This window comes from Oryzias melastigma, linkage group LG19 (genome assembly GCF_002922805.2).
Source record: "Oryzias melastigma strain HK-1 linkage group LG19, ASM292280v2, whole genome shotgun sequence".
NCBI lineage: Eukaryota > Metazoa > Chordata > Actinopteri > Beloniformes > Adrianichthyidae > Oryzias > Oryzias melastigma.
In genome coordinates this window covers 9,884,025-9,884,256 of record NC_050530.1, presented here as the reverse complement: position 1 = coordinate 9,884,256, position 232 = coordinate 9,884,025, and positions in this window count along the sequence as shown.

Sequence of the window (232 nt, the reverse complement as noted above, 5' to 3'; positions counted from 1 at the left end):
CCGTTCAAACAACATTTCTGGAGATCTTTAAATGGGTGCAATCAGGAGGTAAGAATCCAGGATTTATCCCTTTTATTGAAAGCCTCAGTTGATGCTAAATTGGCCGAAACATTTAGTATGTAATGAAAATATTAGCTAAATTCCAAAATAGTCCAAAAACTTTAGTAGACGTCAAAATTGACAAAAAAAGCTAGCATGTCGCTAAAATTTTAGGTAAAAAGCACTTTTGCCT